The sequence below is a fragment of the Desmodus rotundus genome, chromosome 1, assembly GCF_022682495.2.
Source record: "Desmodus rotundus isolate HL8 chromosome 1, HLdesRot8A.1, whole genome shotgun sequence".
Classification (NCBI taxonomy): Eukaryota; Metazoa; Chordata; class Mammalia; order Chiroptera; family Phyllostomidae; genus Desmodus; species Desmodus rotundus.
In genome coordinates this window covers 80,904,905-80,922,873 of record NC_071387.1, presented here as the reverse complement: position 1 = coordinate 80,922,873, position 17,969 = coordinate 80,904,905, and the positions used below count along the sequence as shown (strand labels likewise).

General features: G+C 38.4%; 1 protein-coding gene across 10 annotated transcripts in view; it reads right to left on the bottom strand.

Annotated features, from left to right (window-relative positions):
- ZNF169 (zinc finger protein 169) overlaps positions 1 to 17,969 on the bottom strand; it is a 59,981-nt gene that overhangs the window by 11,317 nt on the left and 30,695 nt on the right. For 2 of the 10 annotated variants that reach the window (XM_045193677.3, XM_024558279.4), the window contains exon 2: positions 17,742 to 17,906. The exons of the other annotated variants lie outside the window; for them this stretch is intronic. The gene's annotated coding sequence lies outside the window, so the exon portion shown is untranslated. The remainder of the gene's footprint in view (positions 1 to 17,741; positions 17,907 to 17,969) is intronic. 10 annotated transcript variants of the gene reach the window in all.

Below are 17,969 nucleotides of genomic sequence, written 5' to 3'. Positions count from 1 at the left end.
GCTCACTTAACGGCATCTACTGCCCCCACTGACTAGTACAGTGAAGTCATCACTGTTCAAGCATGAGCATTCCAGTCCACTCTCCTTGGCTGCTAGCTTACCGTAATGTCACACAAACCGTTCTCATTATATTAACAATGGCTGGAATTTTTCGGGACAGACCTTGTAGTCTCTGACCACAGTGCTTTGAAATTAGAAATCAACTGCAAAAAAGAAGTAAAGAGGAAATTGAAACAACACTCAAAAACCTCCCCCAAAAATAAAATTCCAGGACCAGATGGCTTCACTAGTGAATTCTACCAAACATTCAAAAAAAGATTTGCTATCTATCCTTCTCAAAGTCTTCAAAAAAACAGAAGAGGCAATACTTCTATACACTTTATGACAACATAACCCTAATATTAAAACCTGACAAGGATAACACACAAAAAAAGAAAACTACTGACCAATATCTCTGATGAATACAGATGTAAAAATCCTAAACAAAATATTAGCAAATCGAATACAACAATATATTAAAATACATCATCGTTAAGTGGGGTTAATTCCAGGGGCACAAGGGTGGTTCAACACAGGCAAATAGATCAATGTAATGCAGCACATTAACAAAACAAGGGGTAAAATTCATAGATCTTATCAGTAGGTGCAGAAAAAACATTTGATAAGATATAACATCCATTTATGATTAAAACTCTCAATGAAATGAGTGTAAAAGGAAAGTACTTCAACATGATAAAGGCCATATGTAAAAAATCCTCACTAATAATACTCAATGGTGAAAAACTGAAAGCTTTTTCTCTAAAATCAGGAACAAGACAAGGATGTCCACTCTCACCACTCTTACTCAACACAGTACTGGAAGTCTTAGCTAGAGCAATCAGGCAAGAAAAAAAGGGCATCCAAATTGGCAATGAAAAAGTAAAAGAGCCAATTTTTGTGGATGACATGATTCTCTATATCGAAAATCCTAAAGACTCCACCAAAAACTATTGGAAACAATAAACAAATATGCTAAAGCTGCAGGATACAAAATCAGTGTACAAAAATCCACTGTTTTTCTAATATAATAACAATAAAAGTTCAGAAAAAGAATTGAAAAATGACAATCCCTTTTACAATTGCAAGCAAAAATATATAATAACTATTAATAAACTTAACAAAGGATGAGAAGGACCTATATACTGAAAACTGCAAAGCATTATTAAGAGCGATTGAAAAACACACAATGAGGTCAGAAGGAAACCAGGTTGCAAGATGGTGGCAAGATAGGTGGGAAGAGAGTCCACTTCCCCCTGCGCACAGGTGGAACACCTGGCTGATCTTCTGAGGAACAGACTGAAGAGCCAATGGTATCCCAGCATATACAAAAGTTGGAGGCCAAAAAATTGTAGAGGACATTGAAAAATCAGACAGTAAGTAAATTGCTTTGGAATGATAAGGTCCCTGGGACCAGCGCAGGGATCAGGGCGGCTGCAGCCCCAGGCCAGGGACCTGCCAGGCCTGCTGCAGGATTCTTAGAAGAGAGCCAGGTCAATGGCTCCCTCCCCTGCCAAATAGAGAGGATAGGGTGATACCAGGATGGACCTGGATGCTTGAAGTCGCTGGGGGGAATAAAGATGAAGTGGCAAACGCACAGGGGCGGTATCCACCCGCTGAGACTGTGGATTCTGGTTGGATCAGAGAACTTGGGGAACCGCGTGATGCCTGGAGAAGGGAAGGAAGTTGGGTCATGACAGACCCTGGATAGTGTCTGGTCTGGTTGGAAAGTTGGACTGTGAAAGAGGCCAGGCACTTGTTTGGATTAGCAACTTGAACAGGAGGAATCTGTACAGAGAAAAAAAAAAGAGGGGAGGCCCTCCCTGGCTATTTAGGGAGTTTTCCCACAGCAGCCACCCCCGCCTCCCTCGGCTGTACCCCCACAGCTGCCGCAGACTTGGCCATTGGCCCACCCTTGACGCCACAGCCGGGGCTGCACCCCTGCCCTCCCGCCTGCACTGGTGGAAAGTGCAGGCCTGCAAGTCAGTGTGTTCCTGACCCTGCCACCCTAGGGCTGCGCTGCTGCTGCAGCAGCAGAGGCACGTGCCCCCACATACCTCCGCAGCCACTGCAGCTCTCCCACCCTGCCAGGCGGGACTGGCTGGCTAAGAAGGACGCTGTGCCCCGAGCAGAGGAGAGCAGCAGGGCTCAGGAAGTTAGCTGTCCCCAGAAGGATTTATGTCAGTGGGGAGCAGTACTACCCTGAAGAGATTTTGAGAGTCCCTAGCACCTCGGACAGCAGAGAGAGAGAAGCTGGTGTGTGAGTTGCTCCTAATTGGTGCACCTCAAGGACAGCACAACGAGTGAACTGAAGGCGTAGGCCTGGTGCAGGGGGACACTGGGGACCCGCAGCAAACTGACCAACGGGGCTGGAAGCTGGGCAACATGAAGAGTGGTGCCCAGACCTGGCTCCCATCCTACCAAAACCACAGGAAGGGAGAAAAGTGAAACCCAACCACCCTCGGCCTGCTGCAGCCAGGAAGACCAGCAGAACTTGCTTGGCTGGTTTAAACCAGAAGGAGAATCATTCTTTCCTTTCTTTTCTTTCTTTCCCTTCCCTCTCTCCCTTCCTTCCTCCATTCCTTCCTTCCTTCCTTTTTTTATTTTTCTCTTTTCTTCCCCCCCAACCCCTAACAAATGAGACAGTAAGACCTGGAGCTGTGAAAGGACTAGAGTCAGGCCCAAAGAGGGATCATCACACAACTGAGAAACTGAAACAAATTTCACTTTGCTATTCCAGAGAACTTGCAAGTTATTATTTGTATTATTATTATTTTTCATTATTTTTACTTCTATTATTTTATTAGTATTTTCTTTATTTCTATTCTTTTTGTTTAGTATTCTTCATCTTAATTACATTGTTTTACTAGTTTTCCTTGTTCTCTCTTACACAGTGTATTTTTAATTTTCCTTCTTTCACTTGACTTGTGTTCCAATAGCACACTACTCTAGGTCATGTACTTCCTATTCTTGTTATTCAGATCACATAGATTCTGTCATATGATTTTTGTTCCAATATTACTGTAAATAATTATTGTTCAATACAATTTCACATACTACACAGCACCTGGATCTTATCCCATTTCACTGTCTTCCAGAAATTTATTACTGTTCTGGTTAACTCTATTCTCTCACACACTACACCTATTTTCTATACTTTATTCTTACTATATCTCATAATCTGACCTGCCACAAGCTTGCTGTTTTCAAGATCCAACTCACAATCCCTCCCCCCTCTAAAATGAGTCTTATCTTTTTTCCACCGTTTCTAAAAAGTGGCTAGTTGGATGAAATATCACAGTTAACACTATACATATCCAAAGGATCTCCCAACTCTTCTCTATGGGTTGGTACTTTAAATCCCATAGAATAGACTCCAGCTGTCTTAATCCATTTTGCCTTCCGCCTCCAAATGATCACAAAAGAGAGTAGGTGGTAGCTGTGAACACTACTACACCTTCTGGAAGAGACAACCCACTAACAAAAAATCACCAACAGATAACAACGAAGAAGGTGAAGGAGAGAGTGGAAGCCACACGGACCTCCACCCAGGACCAATCTAGAATTACAACTAAATGGAGAAGAAATTACCCAGAACAAACAACTGAACAATAGCAAGACAGAAACCTCAAAACCATGGACAGACAGAAGAACCAGCTTCAACACAACCTGCCCCCAGCCACACATCAGCATACAAGATGTGGCGGGCAAAGTGAACCTCAGTCAACCAGCTGGAAGGAAGGACCCACCAAAGAAAGACCCAATAACAAAACCCAAAGAAATCCAGAGAGCCAACATAAACGACAGCTCAAGAAGAGCAAGTTTAGGAGATCAAAGAGATTGCACCACTGAATCTCATAGGTCTCCTACCACAGAATTTCACACCATAAACCCAGGGAGTCAGAATACATTAATATAAGCAGCAGAGGCTAACAAAAAGAGTCCCACAAACAATAGGAAAACAAAGAAACAAACCCCAAATGACAGGAAACGAGAATGCCTCAGAAAGAATGCTAAATGAAATACAGGTAACTCAACTATCAGATATTGAGTTCAAAGCAATGGTTATTGGGAAGCTCAAGGAGCTCACAGAGAATTACCAAAACTACAAGGAAACTACAGTGAATCCACTGCAAGCTATGTAAACATGCAAAAGGAAACAGAAACTATCAACAAGGGCCAAGAGGAAATGAAGAATACAATTTCTGAACTGAAGAACACAGTAGAAGGAATCAAAATCAGACTAGATGAAGCAGAGGATCGACTCAGTGAGCTGGAGGACAAGGCAGAAAAAAACACCCAGAAAGAGCAAGAAAAAAAAAAAACTCAGAAAGAGCAAAGAAGTGTTAAGGGGACTGCAAGACAACATGAAACGTAATAATATCCGTATGATAGAAATATCAGTAGGAGAAGAAGAGCAAGGAATAGAAAACCTGTTTGAAAAAGTAATGATGGAAACTTCTCTAATTTGATGAGAGAAAAATTTACACAAATCCAGGAAACACAGAAAGCCCCAATCAAGAGGAACTCAAAGAGGCCCACTTCAAGAAACATAATAATTAAAATGGCAAAATTCCAAGACAAGGAGAGAATGTTAAAGACAACAAGGGAAAAACAGGAAGTAACATACAAGGGAGCCCCGATAAGGCTAGCAGCTGAGTTCTCAATGGAAACACTACAAGTGAGAAAGGAATGGCAAGAAATATTCCAAGTAATGAAAAGCAAAGGCCTGCAACCAAGACTACTCAATTTAGTAAGGCTCTCAATTAAAATGGAAGGCCAAATAAAGAGTTTCCCAGACAAAAGAAGCCTCAAAGAATACACCTCCTCCAACCACCTCTGTGAAAGATGCTAAAGGGTCTGCTTTAAGGAAAGGAAAAAGAAAAGAGAGTGAGAGAGGAACACGTGTACAAAAAAAATGAGAATGAATAAGTACCTATCAATAATAACCTTAAATGTAAATGGATTAAATGCTCCAATGAAAAGACATAGAATAGCTGAATGGATAAGAAATCATGACCGACACATATGTGGCCTTCAAGAGACCCACCTCAGAACAAAAGATCTACACAGACTGAACATGAAAGGTAGGAAACAAATATTCCAAGCAAATAGACAGGAAAAAAAAAGCCGGGGTAGCAATACTCATATCAGACAAAATAGACTTGAAAACAAACGCCATAAAAAGAGACCTGGAAGGTCACTTCATAATATTCAAGGGAAAAATCCATCAAGAAGACATAAACATTGTAAATAAAAATGCACCCAACAGTGGATGGAGCACCCAAATACATAAGAAATCTTGGAGGACTTCAAGAAAGATATTGACAGCAGCACAATAATAGTAGGGATTTTAACACCACACCCTTAAAAATGGACACATCTTTCAAACAAAACATCAACAAATATATTGAAAAAGATAAGAACTATACGCCAAGAAATTTGAAAACCTAGGTAAAATGGACAAATTTCTAGAAAAATATAATCTTTCAAAACTGAATGAAGAAGGAGCAGAAAGCCTGAGCAGACCAATAACAGCTGATGAAATTGAAGCAGTAATTGAAAATCTCCCGACACACTAAAGCCCCGGACCAGATGATTTCACAGAAGAATTTTACAAAGCATTTAAGAATGAGCTAACCTGTATCATTCACAGACTATTACAAAAAATCCAAGAAGATGGAATATTCCCAAACTCTTTTTATGATGCTAGCATCATCCTAATCCCAAAATCAGATAAAGACACAACAAAGAAAACTACAGGCCAATATCACTGATAAATATAGACACTAAAATCCTCAAAAAAACTGGCAAATGACATCCAGCAATACGTTAAAAAGAACATACACCATGATCAAGTGGGATTCATCCCAAGGATGCAAGGATGATACAATATTTGCAAATCAATAAATGTATTACATAAAACAAAAGACAAAAATCACATGATCATATCAATCAATGCAGAAAAAGCATTTGATAAGGTACAGCACCAATTTATGATAAAAACACTCAGCAAAGTGGGAATAGAGGGAGCATTCCTCAACATAATAAAGACCATATATGAGAGACCTACAGCCAACATCATACTCAATGGACAAGAACTTAGAGCTTTCCCACTAAGATCAGGAACAAGACAAGGATGCACTCTCTCACCACTCCTATTCAACATAGTATTGGAAGTCCTAACCATAGCAATTACACAAGAAAAAGAAATAAAAGGCACCCAAAATGGAAAGGAGGAAGCATAACTGTCATTGTTTTTGCAAAAGACATGAGAGTAGACATAGAAAATCCTATAGACTCCACCAAAAAAGGACTGGACCTAATAAGTGAATTTGGCTAAACAGCGGGATACAAAGTCAATATTCAGAATCAAAGGCATTTTTGTACACCAACAGTGAAATATCAGAAACAGAAATCAGGAAAAAAATCCCATTCGATATAGCAACAAGAAAAGTAAAGTACCTAGTAATAAACATAACCAAGGAGGTAAAAGACCTCTACTCAGAAAACTATACAACCCTGTAGAAAGAAATTAAGGAAGACACAAACAAATGGAAGCATGTACCATGCTCATGGATTGGAAGAATTAACATCATCAAAGTGTCCATACTACCCAAAGCAATTTATAGATTCAATGCAATCCCTAGTAAAATACCAATGACATATTTCACAGATATAGAACAAACATTTCAGAAATTTATATGGAACCATAAACAACCCCGAATAGCTGCAGCAACTTTGAGAAAGAAGAACTAAGTAGGAGGGATCACAATACCTGATATCAAACTGTATTATAAGGCCACTGTAATCAAAACATCCTGGTACTGACATAAGAAGAGACATAAGCCAATAGAACAGAACAGAGAGCCCAGAAATAAACTCATGTCTCTATGGTCAAGTAATATTAGACAAAGGGGGCAGAAGCATAAAATAGAGTAAAACTAACCTCTTCAACAAATGGTGTTGGGAGACCTGAACAGCTACATGTAAAAATATGAAACTCGATCACCAACTTACTCCATACACAAAAATATTTTCAAAGTGGATAAAGGACTTAAATATAAGCCATGACACCATAAAAGTCCTAGATGAAAACATAGATAGGAAAATCTCACACATTCCACCCAGCAATATCTTCACTGGTATGTCCCCTAAAGCAAGGGACATAAAAGAAAGAATAAGCAAAGAGGGCCTGATCAAATTAAAAAGCTTCTGCATGGCTAAAGAAAACAGCACTAAAATAAAAAGAGAACCAACAGTATGGGAAAACATATTTGCCAATGATATCTCAGACAAGGGCCTGATCTCCAAAATATATAAAGAACTCACACGACTCCACTCCAGAAAAACAAACAACCCAATGGAGAAATGGGCAAAAGACTTAAACAGACATTTTTCCAAGGAAGACATACAGAGGGCCCAGAGACATATGAAAAGATGCTCAGCATCACTAGCCATCAGAGAGATGCAAATTAAAACCACAATGAGATACCACTTCACACTGGTGAGAATGGCCATCATAAACAAATCAACAATTAAGAAGAGTTGGAGAGGATGCAGAGAAAAGGGAACCCTAGTGCACTGTTGGTGGGAATGCAGACTGGTGAGGCCACTGTTTAAAACAGTGTGGAATTTCCTCAGAAAACTAAAAATGGAATTGCCTTTTGACTTGGCTATTCCACTGCTGGGATCATATCCTAAGAACCCTGAAACACCAATCCAAAAGAATCTATACACCCCAATGTTCATAGCGGCACAATTTACAATAGCCAAGTGCTGGAAGCAACCTAAGCACCCATCAGTAAATGAGTGGATCAAAAAGCTATGGTACCTTTATACAGTGGAATACTATGTAGCAAAAAGAAAGAAGGAGCTCCTACCCTTTGTAACAGCATGGATGGAACTGGAGAGCATTATGCCAAGTGAAAGAAGCCAGGTGGTGAGGGACATATGATCTCACCTTTAAGTGGAACCTAATCAACAAAACAAACAAGTAAGCAAAATATAACCGGAGACATTGAAATTAAGAACAATCTGACATTAACTAGAGGGGATGTGGGAGGGGATAATGGGGGGGAAGAGGGGAAGTGTTTTCAGGAATAACTATAAAGGATACATGGAGAAAAACTAGGGAAGATGGAAGCAGGGGAGATAGTTGGGGATGGCTGGGGTGAAGGGAAGTGGTGGTGGGTAAATGCAGACAATTGTACTTGAACAATAAAATAATTTTAAAAAAAAGAAAAAGACACAACAAACAGGAAAGGTATTCGGTATTCATGGATTAGAAGAATCAACATAGTTAAAATGGCCATATTAACACCCTAACTGTGGCTCAGTTTGTCGGATGTCATCCCACAAAATGAAGGGTCACTAGTTTGATTCTCGGTCAGGGGATATGCCTGGGTTGTGGGTTTGGTCCCAGGTTGCTGTATGTATGAGGCAACCATCAATGTTTCTCTCTCACATCAATGTTTCTCTCCATCTTTCTCCCTCATTTTCCCTCTCTCTGAAAATAAATACATGAAATCTTTTTTTTAAATGGCCATAAATCCAAAAGCAATATACCGATTTAATCCTATCCTCATTAAAATCCCAATTTCATGTTTTAAAGAAATTGAACAAAAAAAAAATCATCCGATTTCAATGAAACCGCAAAGACTCTGAATAGCCAAAACAATTCTGAGAAAAAAGAATGAAACCAAAGGTATCACATACCTGACATCATATTATACTACAGAGCAACAATAACCAAAACAGCATGGTATCGGCAGATAACAGATACACAAACCAGTAGACAGAATTGAGAGTCCAGAAATTAAACCACATGTATATGGGCACATAATTTTTGATAAAGGAGCCAATAACACACAATGGAAAAAAGAAAGCCTCTTCAATAAATAGTGCTGGGAAAATTGGAAAGCCACATGTAATACAATGAAACTAGACTACAGTTTGTCTTCATGTATGAAACTTAATTCAAAATGCATCAAGGATCTAAATATAAGACCAGAAACAATAAATTACATAGAAGAAAACTTAGGTTACTAACTCATGGACCTTGGTCTTGGAGGAGATTTTATGAATTTGACCCCAAAGGCAAGGAAAGGAAAAAATAAATGAATGTGACTATATCAAACTAAAAAGAGGGGGAAGAGTTTTCAGGAACATGTATAAAGGACACATGGACAAAACCAAAAGGGGGAAGGATCAACGGTGGGAAGTGGGGATGGCTGGGGTGAGGGGGGAGTTGTGGGGGGGAAAGGGAGACAACTGGATTTGAACAACAATTTAAAAAATGTGAAAAAACTAAAAAGCTTCTGCACAGCAACAGAAACCACCAAAAAAAAAACAAAAAGGAAACCAACCAAATGGGAGATGATATTTGCAAAAACAGCTTCAAGAATGGGTTAATGTCCAATATATATAAAGAACTCATATAACACCACCAAACAAACAATCCAATTAAAAAATGGGGAGATGACCTGAACAGACACTTCCTTCAAGACATACACTTGGCCAACAGATATATAAAAAGATGTTCAATTTCACTAGCTATTAGGGAAATACAAATCAAAACTACAATGAGATACCATCTCATACCTGTTAGAATGGCTACTGTCAATGAAACAATAATATAAGAATAAGTGTTCGAGAGGTTGTGAAGAAAAAACAACCCTCATTCACTATTGGTAGGAATGTAAACTGGTACAGCCACTAAGGAAAACAGAATGGTGGTTCCTCAGAAAATTAAGAATAGAATTACCACATGACCCAGCAATCCTTCTTCTGCATATCTGCCTGAAAAACTTGAAAACATTTATTTGCAAAGAAATATGCATCCCTGTGTTAATTGTAGCACTATTCAACACGGCCAAGACATGGAAACAACCAGTGTCCTTTGATAGATGAGTGGATAAAGAAGATGTGGTACATTATACTATGGAATACTAGTTAGCAGTAAGAAGATATGCAATACTGCCATTTGTGACATCATGGATGGACTTTAAGGATATCATGCTAACAAAAAGGGGTCAGACAGAAAAAGTTAAGAATCATATGGCTGCCCTCATGTGGGATGTAAAACTGAAACTCAAGACATAGACAACAGCATGGTGGTTACCAGAGGGAAGGGAGGTGGGAGTTTAGTAAAAGGTAAAGGGAGCTGACTATATGGTGATGGAATATGATTTAACTTTGGGTGGTGGGCACACAATGCAATATACAGATCATGCATCATAGAAAGCTACACTTGAAATCTATATAATCTTATTAAGCAATGTCACCCCAATTGATTAAAAAAATGGAAGTATCAGACAGAGAAAACATTTGCAAAATGTACATATGACAAAGGACAGATATCCAGGATTAATAAAAAGAAAAACAATGCAATAAAAAAAACAGAAAAAAAGATTTGAAGGGATACTTCATGAAGCAGGTATATGATATCTGTGAATGATCAAAAAGCACACAGAAAGTGCTCCATTTTGTTAACCACTAGGGAAATGGAGATTAAAAACTGCATGAAATACCACTAGACATCCATCACTAACACTGTTTCTCTCTATGGAAAACTATCCATAGAGATAAAATGAAAACTACCCAGAGATAACTTGAAAACTTACCAGATAAAGTGAAAACTTACCAGAGATAAAATGAAAACTATCAGGGATAATGTAAAGCAGTAAGAACTCTCATATGTTATTCATGGAAATAAAAAAAAAAAATGGCACAACCACTTTGCAAATGGGCCAGTCATTTCTTATAACTACACATACAGTTACCTATTGACCTAGTGTACTGTGTTGAATAGTACCCCACTAAAACTCATGTCTACCTGGAACACAAGCGGCCTTATTCTAAAATTAAGTCTTTGCAGGTGCAATCAATATCAGATAAGGTCTTACAGGATTAAGGTGAACCTTAAATAATTTAAAAATTGAAAAAAAAAAGGTGAACCTTAATACAATGACTGGTATTCTTACACGGAGAGGGGATTTGGATACAGAGACACATAAAAGGAAGAAGACTGTGTGATCACAGAGCAAGAGACTGGAATGATGCAGTTCCAAGCCAATGAACACTAAGAAATGCCAGCAACCACTGAAAGCTAGGAGAATGAACATATTCTCTCTCAGAACTGCCAGAAAGAGGCAACCCTACCAACTGGTTGATTTTGGACTTCTGGTTTCTGATCTGTGAGAATATATTTCTGTTGTTTTAAGCCTTTCAATTTGCAGTAATTTGTTACATCAACTCTAGGAAACCATTACATTCAGCATATACCCTAGGTATTACTCCAAAGGAAATAAAAACACATGTTTAACAAACAAACAAAAGCCTAGCATGATGATATTAATAGCAGCTTTTTCAAAATAATTGCAAGCCATCAAGGTGTCTATCAAGGAACATGTATGAACAGTTGGATGCTTCTGGGCATTAAAAATCAACAGATTACTGATATGTACATGACAACATGGATGAAACTTAAAATCTTTACATTAAGTGAAAGAAGCTGTCTACAAAGGAGTATGTATTTTATGATTCCATTTATGCAAAATTGTACAGCAGACAAAGCTAATTTACAGTGAAATAAAATCAGATCAGTGGTAACTCTGAGGGACAAGGGTGGGAGTGTACTGGAATGGGCCACTAGGAAACTACCTGATAGGATGACAGTAGTAATCTGTATTTTGATAAAGTTTGGGTTATAGAGGTACATAAGTTATTTGAAGTTGTAGACTAATATACTTGAGAATCACTTTTTCTGTAAGTAAACTCCACCTAACAAGAAAAAATAACTCTAGGCAATTATATGCATGCCCCATTACTCCTACTTTTCATGGGGCCCACCTAGCTGAGATGAACTGCCATGAATTGGCCCTCTTAAACAGCAATGTGTGGAGATGCTCAAATGGACACCCTGGACCTGAGTCATACATCCCTGCCTGCCAATCACTCCCATGAGTCAACCCAGGAGAATAATATCCCTTTCCTCTTATAACTTGTTATATCACCTTTGCCAGAAGCATTTGATGGTCAGATCAGATTTTAACACACACTCATTCCTATCAACCACTCTGAGGGGTAGAGGTTGTTTGTAAAGAATGAGCAGATGCTAAGAACATGCCATGAAGACCGCAAAATGACAGCAATAGCCGCCCATGAACAGGGCCTCACAAACTCTTTACCTACCCACAGGGAGAACACCAGTCTCTTTTCCAAGGAGAGCAAAGCCTTGATACACTGCACTTGTTCAGGTATGCTCAGTTACCCAGCTCTCCCCAAGAGGAAGTACTTGCACTAAACACCTCACTCTTACCAACCAAGGAGAATGGCCAAAATAAAAAATAGTGCTAACATCAACTGCCGGCAAGAATGCAAAGAAACTGAATCACTCAAATACTTGCCAGTAGGAATGTAAAATGGTATAGGCATTCTAGAAATGTTCATGGCACTTTTTTTTTTTTTTTTTTACAAAACTGAACATGTATTTACCATGTGACACTACAACTGCACTCTTGGACATTTATACCAGAAATAAAAACCTTATGTTCACATAAAAACCTGCACACAAATGTTTATAACTGTAAATAAGTCAAATGTCCTTCAGTGGGTGAAAGGTTTAACAAACTAGTACATTCATACCATAGAATACTACTCAGCAATTAAAGGGAGGAAATATTGATACATGCAACAATTTGGATGAATCTAAAGAGAGTTAATGCTGAATGAAGAAAGCAATCCCAAAGGTAACATAAAACATTCTTGAAATGACAATTAGAAAGACAGAGAACAAGTTAGTGGTTGCCAGAGGAAGAGAAGGGAAAAGGGAGAGCTGCCTGTGGGTATAAAAGTGTAGCACAAGGGATCCTTTTGATAAAACTCTATCTTTAAATCTATTGGCAGTTACATGAATATAGATGGAAAATTTTCACAGAACTAATCAAACACACATATGAGTGAAGGTAAAACAAAACCAAATAAGGTCAGTGCATTATATTAACAGGAACACATGGCTGGTTTAACAAGAAAAATATCAATGTAATTCACTAAATTAAAAAACTAAAAATATAAAAACACGATCATCTCAAAAGTTGCCACAAACACATTTGACAGAAGTCCAAAATCCAGTGCCAATAAAAACTCTCATCAAAAATGGTCTAGGAGAGAGTTTGTCAAGCTGATAAAGGGCAGCTATAAAACTTACACTAGGAAGAAAGCATTCCTCATAACATAAGGAACAAAGAAAGGACATCCACTCTCACCATTTAAATACATCATTGCACTAGATGTTCTCACCTGTGCAATGAGGCAAGAAAAAGAAATTATAGATATACTGAATAGAAAGAAAGAAGGAAACTATACTTATTCACAAAGAACAAGATTATCTAAGTCGAAAATCTTGTAGAATCTGTCCCCCAAAAAGCTACAAGGACTAACAAATAAGTTCTGCAAGTTCACCAGAGACAAGATCATCATACATAAACTGTATTTCTGTATACTATCAGCAAACAATTGAAAAGAGAAACTTAAAAATAGTTTCATTTAAATAGCATCAAAATATGAAAAACAGAGGGGTTAATCTGAAAAGATGTTTAAAAACTACAAAACAATACTCACAGAAATGAAGTCCCATAAAAATGAAGTGATAGTCTGTGTTCATGTATTAGATGACTCAAGTAAATTCTCCACAAATTGACACAGATTCAACTCAATCCCAATCAAAATCCCAGCAGGCTTTTTTTTTGTAAAAATTACCAAACAAATTCTGAAATCCATTTGGAAATGCAAAGAGTCTCAACCAACTTGAAATAAAAGAAAAAATGTTGGAGGATTGGCACTAAATTCTACACTTCTTATAAAGCCACAATAATTAAGAATATGTGGATACCCGGGCTTCCGGCCAAGATGGAAGTGTAGGTAGACACATTGTGCCTCCTTGCACAACCAAAAGAAGGACAACAACAATTTAAAAACAAAAAACAACCAGAACTGACAGAAAATCGAACCACAAGGAAGTCTGACAACCAAGGAGATAAAGAAGAAACATTCATCCAGACCAGTAGGAGGGGTGGAGACGGGCAGCTGGGGCAGAGAGGACTCGCAGCAAAGAGGTGCCTGGCGGATTTAGACAGGTGGCCAATTGTGGAATGAACGGGGCAGGCAATGCAACAGCTAGCAGACCCCGAGGCCCCACATTCATGCATAGATAAACTGGGAGGAACAGCAGGGGAGTGAAACAGACCACGCAACTCAGGGCTGCAACCCAGGGCTCCAGCTCGGGGAAATAGAAATAAAACCTCAAACCTCTGATTGAAAACACCCATGGGGGTTGAGGAGGCAGCAGGAGAAACTCCCAGCCTCACAGGAGAGCTCGTTGGGGAGACCTACAGGGGCCTAGAGTGTGCACAAGCCAACCCACTCAGGAATCAGCACCAGAGGGGCCCAATTTGATTGTGGGTAGCAGAGGGAGTGACTGAAATCCGGCAGAGAGTGGAGTGGGCACCATTGCTCCCTCTCGGCCCCTCCCCCACATACAGCATCACAGCGCAGCCACCACCATTACCCCGCCCTGGTGAACACCTAAGACTCCGCACCTTTACATAACAGGCATGCCAAGACAAAAAAAAAAAAAAAAATGGCCCAAATGAAAGAACAGATTAAAGCTCCAGAAATAATACAACTAAGCGAGGAAGAGATAGCCAACCTATCAGATGCACAGTTCAAAACACTGCTAATTAGGATGCTCACAGAATTGGTTGAATTTGGTCGCAAATTAGATGAAAAAATGAAGGCTATGCTAAGAGAAACAAAGGAAAATGTACAGGGAACCAACAGTGATGGGAAGGAAACTGGGACTCAAATCAACGGTGTGGACCAGAAGGAAGAAAGAAACATGCAACCAGAAAAGAATGAAGAAACAAGAATTCAGAAAAATGAAGAGAGGCTTAGGAACCCCCAGGACATCCTTAAACATTCCAACATCCGAATTATAGGGGTAGAAGAAGGAGAAGAGGAAGAACAAAAAATTGAAAACGTATTTGAACAAATCATGAAGGAGAACTTCCCTCATCTGGCAAAGGAAATAGACTTCCAGGAAATCCAGGAGGCTCAGAGAGTCCCAAAGAAGCTGGACCCAAGGATGAACACACCAAGGCACATCATAATTACATTAGCCAAGATGAAACAGAAGGAGAGAATCTTAGAAGCAGCAAGAGAAAAGGACACAGTTACCTACAAAGGAGTTCCCATGAGACTGTCAGCTGATTTCTCAAAAGAGACCTTACAGGCAAGAAGGGGCTGGGAAGAAGTATTTGAAGTCATGAAAGGCAAAGATCTACATCCAAGATTACTGTATCCAGAAAAGCCATCATTTGGAATGGAAGGGCAGATAAAGTGCTTCTCAGATAAGGTCAAGTTAAAGGAGTTCATCCTCACCAAGCCCTTATTACATGAATGTCAAAGGGATTTATTTAAGAAAAAGAAGATAAAAAATATGAACAGTAAAAATGACAGCAAACTCACAGTTATTAACAACCACACCTAAAACAAAAATAAAAGCAAACTAAGCAAACAACTAGAACAGGAACAGAACCACAGAAATGGAGATTACATGGAGGCTTATCAATAGGGGAGTGGGAGGGAGAGAGAGTGGGGAAAGGTACAGAGAATAAGTAGCATAAATGGTAGGTAGAAACTAGACAGGGGGAGGGTAAGAATAGTATAGGAAATGTAGAAGCCAAAGAACTTATAAGTATGACCCGTGGACATGAACTATAGGGGGCAATGTGGGAGGGAGGGGGTGGGCAGGATGGAGTGGAGGGAAGGGGGGGAAATGGGACAACTATAATAGCATAATCAATAAATATATTTTAAAAAAAGAATATGTGGTATTGGCATCAAGATATACAAAGAAGGGAGTGGAAAAAAATAGAATCCAGATATAGACCCATACATATAAAGTCAACTACTTTGCCACAAAGGTGCATAAGCCCATCAGTTAAGAAAGGGTTGTCTTTCCAATAAACAGTGCTGGAAAAAAAAAATGGACATTTTGATGCAAAAAAAAATGTATTTAAATTCAGATCTGGTACCAAGCATAAAAATTTAAAATTTACTCAAAATAGGTTATAGTCCTAAATGTAAAATAAAAGTTATAAAACTTTTAAAAAGAAAAATACGTGAAAATCTTTTAGACCTTATTTTAGGCAAAGATCACTTAAATATATCACCAAAAGTGAGATTCACAGAAGAAAAAGTTGCAACTTGGACTTTAAGAGTTGCTGTTTGAAAGATACTATTAAGAGAATAAAACACAAGCCATAGAGTAAATATATGTAAATCAAATGTCTGATAATGGACTTCTATACAGAATACATGAAGAACATTCAAGATTCAATAATAAAAAGAAACTAATTTATTAAATGGGTAAAAGATTTGAGAAGACATTTCACCAAAGAAGATACACAGATGGCAACTAAGCACATGAAAAGATCCTCATCATCAGTCATTAGGAAAATGTCAAGTAAAACCACTAGTTGGTAAGATGCCACTACTCAGCTATGAGAATGTCATTAACATAATACCTAGTGTTGACAAAGATCTGGAACTCTCATACACTACTGGTTGGAATGTGAAAGAGTGCAGCCACTTTGGAAAATAGTTTGTGAGGTTAGTAAAAAGTTAAACATATGATGTACTACACAAATCAACCATTCCAGTCCCAAGAATTTGTCGGAAAAAAAATAAATAAAGCATAGGTCCACACAAAGACTCGTCATGATTTATTCACACTGGCTTTATTTGTATTCGTCAGAACTGGAGACTACCCAAAGTCTTTCAACAGGAATAGTTAAATAAATTGTGATATCTATAAAATGAACTACTCAGCAATAAAAAGAAATAAACTATTGATCTCTACACAAGACTATGGATGAAATTCAAAGTAATTACATTGAGTGAAAGAATCCACTATGTATTCTGTATGATTCAATTCATATGAATTCCAGAAAATGCAAACATCTATAATGATAAAGAGCAGATCAGTGGTTGCCTGGGTGTGAGGAGGAGAGGGAGGGCAGTGAGGCACAGAGGAACTTTGGAGTGATGGGTACACTTGGTTTTTTGGATTGTGGTGACAGTTTGATGGCTGTATACGTGTCAGAACTTATCAAATTTTACACTTTCAATATATTTAGTTCATTATACTTTGATAACATACCTTATTATCCCTTAACTATTGTACCAAATAACATATTTTTCTATTATACCATGATTATAGCTCATACAAAAGTTGTTTTATAAAACAGGCAAAAGCAGTGAATTTTCTGTAAAGTTCAATTCTCAATGAATACTTGTGTTTAGAAGCAAAAAAATAATAAGAATATTGAAAATAAAAAAGGAAAAAAGATAAATCACAAAAAAATTTATCCTTACCCACCAACATTCACGTAAAATTCATTCCAATTGGACTAAAGATCTATAATGTTCCCAGAATTTATATGGAATGTCTACAAATCAATAACAGAAAGAAACATCCCAAATATAAAGGAGAGAAACACCTTGAACAGTTACATTACATAAGAAGAAACACCAATGGCAAATCAACACAGGAAAAGATACTCATGCTACCTTGGAAAGTAAACCCCTTCAGATTTCAACACAGAATGAATGAATGGGTGAAAAACTAGGTCTGACAGTACCTAGCGCTGGTGAGGATGTGGAAGACACCGAGTTCTCATCACTGCTGCTGGAGTGTAAAGTGGCATAATAGCTTCAGAACACGATGTGGCACAGCCTAATCAGTTGAGGCCGCTCATGCCTATGAACCAGCTACTGTGCTCCTGGGTACTAGGCATCTGGAGAAACTTTTGTACATGTTTCCAAGGAAGCAATAACAATATACTGCAACATTACTTAATAGCTAAAAA